Below are 10,541 nucleotides of genomic sequence, written 5' to 3'. Positions count from 1 at the left end.
ACTAAAGCAAATAAAACCCGTAGGTTGAATCCTTGTCGTTCTTGATGTTCTTGAAATCCTGCTCCAACTCCTTGCACCAGTGAAGTACTCTAAGCCTTGATCTCTATGAAATATTTTGCAATTAGAAGTTCTCTTTTTGATGAAGCTTGAGGCCTTATTTATAGGGGAAAGCCATGCCTTGTTGTAGAAGGAAAAAATCCAAAATATGGTAAAACTGGGCGCAAATCTAGGGCTTCTCGGATTCGCCGCCTTTCTCCGGCGGGTCGCCGCACCTTGGCCGGCGGTCGCCGCATTGGAGTCTAGAGAGTATGTTCCCTTGGCGGCGAACCGCCGCACATCTTCCGGCGGTCGCCGGACGAGACTTCTCTTCCAAGAATATTTTTCCGAGGCGGACCGTTGCATTGATCTGCTCGCCGGGCGCCAACGGTCGTCGCACACATCCGCGGCGGTCGCCGGTCGCCGTCTAACTCTAGATTCCCAAACTTGGCGTTTTGGCTCCCTTTTTCGGCTCAATTATGCACATTTCTCACAAAACACGTCAAAATACCAAAATAGACAAAATATGCGAATAATGGACGTGTAGAGTGACTTTGACATCAAAAACGGACCAAATAATGGCCTTAAAACAGTGCAAAATCCGAGCGTATCAACTCCCCCAAACTTACATTTTTGTTTGTCCTCGAACAAAACAATAAAGACACAAGAATAGACGCACGGAATGCACAAGGACTAGATGTCATAATTGCCTCAAAAGATGGAAGAACAGTTTAAACATGTATTAACGCAATCAAATCAAGCAAGGCTTATTAGTGCACTTTCATTACTAACTCGTGGAACACCTTGAATTCAAGCCCTCGCATGTGACAAACTTCCAAAGATGGGAAGTGTTCTCTCACTCTCAAAGTGTATAAGGGTAATGTGTACATAAGCACTCAAATCATACATCATGCAAAGTTTACCATAGGCTTGCTCAAAGTCTACTCCCTCCTCTACTAAATGTGATTAAGCTTCAAAAGTCCGAAAGGTCTTTATCTTTGGTTATAATGTAGGCTCTTTGGTAGGTGAGGAATATTTGGCTAAAAAGTGACTAAAAATAAAAATATCCCAAGTAGAGTAAAGATAACTCCACTTTTCTAAACCCAAGGCACTTTTAACACTTCATTTATCTCCTTCAACTCACTTTCCAATCCTTTGATTTTCTTTCTATATTTTTTTCAATCTTTCACATTTTTTTTTCTTTTTCTTTTTTTTTTCTTACACATCCTTTCTTTTTTTTTCTAAGACCAAGCACATGTTTGCATTCTTTCTCAATTTCACAACTTGTACTTTCTTTACATTAAGCACACTACTTTTATACTTTCCCCTTATCTCTCCAATTCCTTTACAAATAAGATAGCAAAAACTAACTAACCCAAGGAATTGTCCCCATTATTTTGGCTTCCAAAGAAAAGGCTTAAAGGCTCAAACTTGGCTCCAAAGGGAAAAATTTTGAATTTTTGAGAGGGTCAAAATTTTGGATAAAAGTAGGCTAAGAAAAGATGGCCAATCATCCTCCTAAATCAACTTAAACACTATGTAAACTTAGGCAAGACTAGGAGCAAGTTCTAGAAACAAATACATGAATGCAGATAAATCACACAAGAATGAAATAATAGGCTCAAATCCTCACAAGGTATAAGCATGATTCAAGGCGAACAAGCAATTCACTAATTATGCACCTTTTCACCAAACCATCAAATCAAAACGTTAAGCCACACTTAAACATAGATGGAATGTAATATCATCGGCAACTCAATCTAAAGTGTGTCCCTAAGCATGCGTGTTTCTAAGTTCTTCATGTTAAGTTCACGACATGGATTCAAGAAAACATTTTTTAGAACACAAAATTCACCTACGGGGTTATTGAAAACAAAAACAAAAACTTAAAGCAAAAAGAAAAATCCTAAACTCACGGTCCACCACTTCATCCCCCCAAACTTATGTACAACAAAGTGTAAAATAAGTTTGCAGAGTTGGTAGGGACGTGAGTGGACTACTGAAAAAAAACGTACCTAGAAAATTCTCGCTTTGAGGCCTGACCGGGCGAAAGTTGAAGATCTTTGAAAAAATTACGCTGGAGAAATACGCCCAGGTGGCGGCCCGCCGCGGGCTGTCCGGCGGTCACCACGCGACATCAAAATGTTCCAGCGAGTATGTGGCGGACCGCCGCAGCACATGCGGCGGTCGCCGCGGAGAGGTCAGAACCTGCGAAAATTTTCAAAACACAAAAATTAAAACTAACACCAAAAACACTTAACTTATAACAAAAATTGTCGAAAACAAGAAAAGAAATTGTCTTGAAACATCCAAAAGTATGATACAAATGCTCATTTATAGTCATTGAGCTTGACTTCTTCAATCTTGAGGAGGAGGGGGGAAACGGGCATTGAGGTCGTCGAATGCGCCAATAAGATAGGCGATATCGCCACTCATTGTTTGGCGCTCTTGTCGAGCCTCGGCGGCCATCCTTTGAAGCTCTTCAATTTGTTGACGGCGATGCATGTCTTCTAGCCGTTGTTGCTCCCAAAATTGTTGTTCCGCCGTGCGCCAATCGCCCTGAGCCGTCCATCCTTGGCGGTTGTAGGCGTTCTCCCTTTGTTGCTCCGCCCAACGAGTGTCCCAAGTGTTGGACATGTTTTGCATATAGGAGTGGATATCTCCTAGTTGGGCGGAGGTGTTTGCTTGAAACTCCTCATCGGGGTTCGGCCTTCCACGTCGGCGGTTTGCTCTGGTCCGGCGGCGATGTCCCTCTACTTCTTCCTCCTCTTCTTCTTCTTGGCGGCGTTGGGGTGGTTGGCGGCGGCACTTCACTCTCTTGGGCGTGCGAGTGCTCCCCTTCTTCGGTGTAGTGATCGATAGCATCGAAGGCGGAGTCCTCATCGGCCTCAAAGATGGGGATGCGAGCCGGGATGTTCCTCTTCCTAAATTCCCCATTGACGGGGTTAGCCTCAATGGCTCTCCGGTGCGCCGGGGTGTTGAGCTTCCAATTGGCTTGGTTCGCCCAAACGTCGACCTTAGTCAACTGCGGGATGGGAACGGGGAAGTGATCCCCCGCCACTTGTAGGAAAAATCCTTGCCCCCAATAATCGGTCTTCAAGAGCCCCACTGAAAATAGCACCTCATAAGTGATGAAGCGCTCCCCGCCATCTTCCGTCAAACCCGCGAAAGACACCTCCAAATGCTTCGGCGATTGCCGTGATCAAACCACCACAACATATGACGCCACCATCCTTCTTCGTGATCTGATCCACATAGATAGTAAAAAGGGTTCCATAGTCGAATCCCTTCTTGTTGAGGAGGCACCAAATCACATTTAACTCCGTTTGGGAGACACTTCCCCCGTCGACCCTAGCAAACATAAGTTGGGTCATGGCTCGGTGGAGGTACCGCAAAACCGGGTTGCGGATTGAGGAAGACTTTGCGTAGCCCGCGGCATGCTCGTGCTCATTCGTCATCACACCCCAAACCTCATCAAAATCATATTCATTGTCGGTGTCGGGGTTGGGGTCGAAGCAATGGAAGATTCCACAAAGGTCCTCCATGGTGAGCGAGTGCCATTGGTTCCCTAGGCGGAAGTCGATGCTAAGCGGAAAGTTATGCCGGCGATCCTTTGTGACCTTCAACGAGCTCAGGAACTCGAGAGTATACTTTTTGAACGACGGCCACTTCCTCTCAAACATGTACCGGAGGCCGTTCCCGTCACCTACATCACATAACGCCCAAAAGTCCTCCGCGATCCCCAAAGTTTGAAGAGGGAAATCGTGGGGATACCTCGAGGGCGCCGTCTCTCGCGCCGACAACTTCTTCCACATAGCCTTTTGCTCGTCCGAGGCAAGGCTAACGCCGTAGTTCTTCGCATTCTCGGGCTTTCCCTTTGATCCCATATTCCTACAAACGAGAAGTACAATAATTAGAAAGTATACCAATAATGGGAAAATCAAAGGTTCCCCCAACCTTGCACTCTTATAATCAATACCAAAGGATCAACATGTAAGACATGTAAGTGCAAGCTTAGGTGTATAAAACTTCCTAGATGGTAGCGTGAAAACATAGAGAACATAATTATCCAAACTAGGAAACACAAATCCATCCCCCAACGTGAATTCATCCCCCATGCAGAGACGTATCAACAATAATTCAATATATATCAACAATCTCTATAGGATACTAAATTATTGCAATTCATGGAAGTAATAATAGCCTCACAATGCTATGAACATGATTGCAAAATAAAAACAAGTAGAAACAAGAAGGAATCACTATTCACAAAGCTTCACAATTATCACCAAAACACAATATCACCATGGAAATCCACAAATAAACATACACAGTCATCCCCCATCATAAAATAAGAGTTTCTACCGAACAATTCTTCCAACATACGCCTAAATCCATGAAAGAAGTAGAACAATGCTCAGGAATTGAGTTAGGATTCGTACCTTGTGTTGATTGAGAATTGGAGAAGAAGAACTCTACACTTGGCGAGAATTTAGAGAATGATGGTGTGCGTGTGTGAAATTGGCGATTTATAAAGGTGAGGGTTGTGTGCAAGGAAGGAATTTGAGAAGGAATGAGAGAAAGAATGGAAAACATACCTTTTATAACTGCATTCATGTCTCTGGACTGCGCGCGGCGGTCTGCCGCACGGGCGTTTAAAATAGTGGTTCGTGGCGGGCCGCCGCGGCCCGATCAGCGGTTCATTCGGCCCGCCCTAAGCCTGCCCTAGGCCCGTCCTATCCTGCACATGTGAAAACACGTGTGGCGACCGTCGTGCTGTGTGCAGCGACCGCCACGCGTTAATTAATTTTATTTTTTAAATGAAAATTACAAAAAAGAAAAGCATTGGGTTGCCTCCCAACAAGCGCTTTTGTTTTTAGTCGTTAGCTCGACTTGAAGTGGCCCACTAATTTGGCGGATCAGCGACCCGAGTGTTGAAGATAGGCAAAGGGAGCAACTTGGTCCCTAGCTTCTTCCACCACTGATATTTCCCCGTCTTTGTTTTGAGAACATAAACTTCGGGGTCCTCTCCGGTTGCCTTCTTCTTCTTTTGCTTCTTTTTCTGCGGAATAGAGGTAGAGGGATTAGTATTGACCTTTTTGGGAGAATGTCTTACCTCTTTTACAACATAGATGGTGGAGGTAGCATGTTCCTCCGTTTCAAAGGGGTCTTGCGGTTTGGTTAAATCCGTGACCATGACTGCCCTACACTGCTGTTCCATCTTAACACGCTTTGCTTCCTCAAACTTGAGCATCTCGCTTTCGATCTTATAGGTGGACTGGCTATGGTTGTCACTGATTGTAATCTCGTCACGACCTACATCAATCAAAGCTTTGCAAGTGGCAAGAAAATCTCGCCCTAAAATTAGAGGGACGTTCTTGTCTACTTTCATGTCAAGCACAATAAAATCGGCGGGGAAAATAAAGTCATCTATTTTCACTAAGACATCCTCAATCATACCAAAAGTTTTGATGGTCGAGTTATCGGCCAACCTGAGTGTTACGTCTGAAGTTTTGAGTGGCCCAATGTTGAGCTTTTCATAGTACTTCAGTGGCATGAGATTGATGGAGGATCCTAGATCGCATAGTGCCTTGTTAACCTTTCCCTCTCCAATCCGGCATCGGATAATGAATTGGCCTGGATCTCTCTGCTTTACTGTCTTCTCCTTTTGGATGATCTCGCAGCAATGATGTGGTAGCTTAAGGTCGGCTTTTGTCGGCTTTCTCTTCCTCATCACCGTCTCCCTTAGTAGCTTTGCGTACTTAGGTATTTCCTGCAACGATTCAACTAGAAGAATGTTAGTATGAACTTTACAAAACATGTTCAAAAAGTGTTTGAAGTGCTCTTCGAGCTTAAACTTCCTCTTTGGCTGGAAAGGTAGCACAATCCCATTGTGCCGCACGAGCCCCTGCTGGGCGGGCGCTTCTGCCTTCTCGGTGGCGGCCCCCCGCGTAGAGTCCAGCGGTCCGACGACGGCTGGGCAGACTGCATTCTGGGCTTCAGTGGCGGCCCGCCACGTGCTGTCCGGCGGTCCGCCGACGTCTTGGCAGTCCCCAGTTTTCTGCTTTGCCACCCACTTTTTGTTGACGTCGTCCACTAGTGCGGCTGCCTTTGCCCTATCCTCATCCAATTTGTTTTGGATTTGCTCCATTTGTGTGTTGATGTTGGCTATGGCTGTTGAGATCGTGTTCATTCCCTGCTCGAGGTTGTTTATCCTAGCTTCGACCACTCCGATCTTGGTGTCATTAACCTTCCTGTCTTGCGCGATTACTTCCAAGATCCTTGTGATCCCTTGTTCATACTTTTCCTCCTTTTTGATTGTATCAACTACTCCTCCCTTGCTAACGTTAAATCCTGCAGGGGGTTGCAAGTAATTATTGTTAGAATAAGAAAGTTTAGGATGAGGTCAGTTCCCATTATAATTATTTAAATTACCACCCCCCCTGGGTAGGGCAATAATTATTGTTGTAATTTCTATTGGGGCCGCCTCCTTGTATGTAGTTGATTTCTTCCACTATCGGGCTAGGAGTTTCAGGCTTCGAGACTGCTATAATGGAGGTTGGTGGAATCGGGTCCTCCTACCTTGATGAATCCATTTGGTCCACCCTAACTCGAAACTCGGCCAATTCCTTTGCAAAGGAGCTTTCCTCGGTTTCTTCGATTGCAACTATCCTTTTTAGGCTATGCCTTTCTTTCAACCACCACCTGCTGTTGGTGGCGAATTCCTCTATCACTGCCATGGCTTCCTCACCTGACTTTCTTAAGAACCTTCCATTTGCACCTGAATCAAGCATAGCACAAATTTTCTCGTTAAACCCATTATAGAGAATTCCTACCTGGTGGTCCACGGTGAAACCATGGTTAGGGCACTTTCGGAGAAGGGCTTTGAAACGAGCAAACGCCTCATAGAGGGGTTCGTCATGGCCTTGGATGAATTGGAAGATCTCGCTTTTGAGCTTTAAAATTGTACCTGGCGGATAATACTTGTCGAGGAAGGCAGCTACAATGTCCTTCCATGTGGAGACCTTTTCTATGGGCATACATTCAAATCACTATTTAGCAGAATCAGTTAATGAAAAGGGAAAGAGTCTTACCCTTATGGCGTCGTCGTCGACACCGTTCAATTTGAGAGTGTTTGCGATCTCCACAAATTTGGAGAGATGGCGGTTCGCGTCCTCTGTGGCCCTTCCTGCAAAAGGAGTTTGCTCAACCCTTTGAATAAGGGGCATGCGTAACTCGAAATTATTAGCGTCAATATGAGGTCCTTTGGGAAAGGTTATCATATTCCCATGATTGAACATGTTCATCACGGGTTGTATCTCCTGATTCTTCTTTTCCAAGGCCTCTCGGGCCGCCCTTTCCGCATCTCTCTCATCCATCAGTAGCTTCACCATTTCCTGCAGTTTCTCGATGTCTGTACGGTCACCCATTATTCTTGATCCTTTTTCACTTCTTATTTTCCTACGAGTTCTCTCAAGTTCTAAATCGATAGGTTCTAGGTTGTCCTTCCCAGAGCGCGTTTGCATACAAAACCTGCAAGAACCAAAAACATAAACTAAATAAAACTAAAATTAAAAACTGAAAGAGATTAAAGCCCAAAGTAGCAAAATTATCCGTTTGAAGATATCACTCAAAGTGAATTGTCTTCCCCGGCAATGGCGCCAAAAACTTGATGCACTTTTTATTAGCACTAAATAAACCTGCAAGTATACAGAGTATATATAATATAGCTAAAGGTCAGTACCGGATATCGAACACGGGGAAGACGAACACAAAGTGTCTATCCTCTACTGAGACTCAATTACTATTTGGAAAAACATTTGGGTTTTGAAAACTTTTGAAAAACTAAAAGCAAATAAGAGCATAGATCAACTAAAAGCAAATAAATCAAGAGAAAGACAATAGAGATAAGGGAATCCCAGGGATGTGTGTTCACAGTTATGGTTATACAAAATTCCAACTACAATACCCTAGCACAGTTATTACTTTGATAGAACGAGTCACCTAGATTATGCTCATGCGAAACAAACGTTGATTACAAGATTAGGGTTGTCAATCCTAACACATAACTCCAAAAAGCTCCTAAGACCCTTGAAAAGTCCCCACTCTCAATTAACAGTGTCGTTTTAAAGGAAGCTAACTGTAGTGTCTACTAAGTGGACCAAACTCGCTAGAACTCTATCACAGTTATGAAGCAAGTTATATTAAATCATACACGATTGTGTCACTCAATCATGAAGCATCAAGATTAACTTAGGGAAGAAACAAAGTAAAAACAAAACGGATATTAAATAGAAAACGGAACTTGTATAACCAAAGTCGTTACTAACACATCCCTAGAATCCTATGAGTTTAGTTACACATAATTGAATACGCTAAAAACATAGATTGAAGGGAAGACAATTTGAACATAAAACTAAAGCAAATAAAACCCGTAGGTTGAATCCTTGTCGTTCTTGAAATCCTTCTCCAACTCCTTGCACCAGTGAAGTACTCTAAGCCTTGATCTCTATGAAGTATTTTTCAATTAGAAGTTCTCTTTTTGATGAAGCTTGAGACCTTATTTATAGGGGAAAGCCATGCCTTGTTGTAGAAGGAAAAAATCTCCAAAATATGGTAAAACTGGGCGCAAATCTAGGGCATCTCGGATTCGCCGCCTTTCTCCGGCGGGCCGCCGCACCTTGGCCACTTGGCGGTCGTCGCGTTGGAGTCCTGAGAGTCTGTTCCCTCGGCGGCGGACTGCCGCACATCTTCCGGCGATCGCCGGACGAGACTTCTCTTCCAAGCACATTTTTCCGAGGCAGACCGCTGCATTGATCTGTCCGCCGAGCGCCGGCGGTCGCCGCACACATCCGCAGCGGTCGCCGGTCGCCGTCTGACTCCAGATTCCCAAACTTGGCGTTTTGGCTCCCTTTTTCAGCTCAATTATGCACATTTCTCACAAAATACGTCAAAATACCAAAATAGAAAAAATATGCGAATAATGGACGTGTAGAGTGACTTTGACATCAAAAACGGACCAAATAATGGCGTTAAAACAGTGCAAAATCCGAGCGTATCAGTTGGGCTAGCTACAAGCCTTGATTTGGAGATTGAGCAAATGGATGTGAAGACTACATTTCTTCAAGGTGATTTGACTAATGAAATTGACATGGAGAAACCGGAAGGGTTTAGGGTGAAAGTTAAAGAAGATTATGTGTACAAGTTGAAAAAGAGCTTGTACGGTTTGAAGCAAGCTTCGAAACAATGGTTCAAGAAATGTGAGTCTGTGATGTGGCAACAAGGCTACACGAAGACTAGTTGTTACCATTGTGGTGGGTTTGGTCAAATGATGACCAAGATTTTGCCAAGATGTAAGTTTGAAGCTTGTTGTTCTCTTACCGGAATGGCAAGATCCTCCACACAGTTGTGAGGGAGAAGATTTGTTGGATTAGGGCTCCCAACTTGTGAAAAAAAGACGCAATATTATTGGCTCATTTATTTACTTAAATAAGTAAATGGAGAACTTATAAGTACCTACCAAGTGTGTAGGAGCCGCAAATAATTGAGAGAAGAGAGAGAAAAAAACGTGTAGAAGTAAAGAAGGGGGAAAAGAGTGTTCTCCAAGTTTCTGCACTGCGCAGTCTCGGGTTTTGTCTTGGTCGAAGGTCTAAACATTGTCCGGTCGACTTGAAACTTTAACTGGTGGTGGAAGACTCGTTGTTCTTAATTCTGACCGACGAAAATTGAATTTGAACGGTTAGATCTTCAGTTATAAATTTCTGAACATGACTGCATTTTTCTGAGATGTTTATTTCATCTATTTTGAAGTTGTATTGATTATCTAGTGCCTTCGTTGTGTTGTTAAGGATTAGATATCATTGTAAACTTCTTGGTTGTATTCTCTCCTTGGTGATAATGGATTTGGTAGACCGGTGGGTCTCGTCGTTTTTATCGTTTCTCATTATCATATTATGAATTCGTCCACATTAGTTGTTATTATATTGTGCTCCTATCATTAGAGATGTCACCTGGGCCGGGCCAGCCCAGCCCAGCTCGGCCCAGGCCCGGTATGGGCTGGCCCAGGGCCGGCCCATAGTGAAATAGAGCGGGCCTGGACAGGGCTTAGTAGTTCAATCGGGCTCCAATTGGGCTGTTTTTTAAACCCAGGACCGGCCCGAGCCCAGGAACGTCTGAAGCCCGGCCCAGGCCCGGCTAGCTTATGTCTTTTCCATGTTATACCTTATGTTTATATAGTACCTTTCAAACTATTGTTGAAACTACTCACAGACTTGATGAATGAAGAAACGAGCTCGAGCGGAAAATATGGATGTAATGCAACACGTGTGGATATTGATCGTGAAGATAAGTAATCCAAAGCAGTTCCACCTTAGCTCATGAATTGGAAAGCTGCTCTGTTGGGCCACTAACAACGTGTGTGAAATGGTGGTTAGAAGAAAGGATGATGGACCATGATCTAGTTAGTTTCAGATTGCATGTTTTGTCAGTTGCAGTAGATGACTATA

General features: G+C 44.0%; 1 non-coding gene across 1 annotated transcript; it reads left to right on the top strand.

Annotated features, from left to right (window-relative positions):
* The first annotated feature begins 6,888 nt into the window (after positions 1–6,888).
* LOC125185760 lies at positions 6,889–6,995 on the top strand. The gene has a single exon (XR_007170260.1). It is a non-coding gene; the product is annotated as a small nucleolar RNA R71 (small nucleolar RNA).
* Positions 6,996–10,541: the final 3,546 nt, after the last annotated feature.

This window comes from Salvia hispanica, chromosome 4, assembly GCF_023119035.1.
Source record: "Salvia hispanica cultivar TCC Black 2014 chromosome 4, UniMelb_Shisp_WGS_1.0, whole genome shotgun sequence".
NCBI classification, from domain to species: Eukaryota; Viridiplantae; Streptophyta; class Magnoliopsida; order Lamiales; family Lamiaceae; genus Salvia; species Salvia hispanica.
This window is presented reverse-complemented; position numbering and strand designations above follow the sequence as displayed.